The sequence below is a fragment of the Cyprinus carpio genome, chromosome B23 (genome assembly GCF_018340385.1).
Source record: "Cyprinus carpio isolate SPL01 chromosome B23, ASM1834038v1, whole genome shotgun sequence".
Taxonomy (NCBI): domain Eukaryota; kingdom Metazoa; phylum Chordata; class Actinopteri; order Cypriniformes; family Cyprinidae; genus Cyprinus; species Cyprinus carpio.
This window is the reverse complement of record NC_056619.1, coordinates 10,532,507-10,532,843: the sequence shown is the minus strand read 5'-3', so window position 1 is coordinate 10,532,843 and position 337 is coordinate 10,532,507.

The window sequence follows — 337 nt, the reverse complement described above, 5'->3', positions numbered from 1 at the left end:
AAAAAGCTAATTAATTTAACCTAAAAGTATGCACTGTTAGGGTTGCCACCCGTTCTGTATAATATGGAATCGTCCTGTATTTAAGGCATCAAAGAAGCATTATGAAAGCTGTATTGAACGCAGTTTGTCCTATATTTAAGGCATATGCCGTATGAGACCATACGAATACCAAACTCTAAGCTGAGAATCAGTTTTCTTTTTTTGACAAGTGTTTGATTTGTGAGCATAGCCGTTCGAGAGAGGCTTTAAGACTAAGCGGAATCCTCTGCTCCTGCTTCACAGCGAGCGCGTCTCGCGCTAACCGAGTTAGGTGTTTTTAACGTCCGCTAATCAGTCT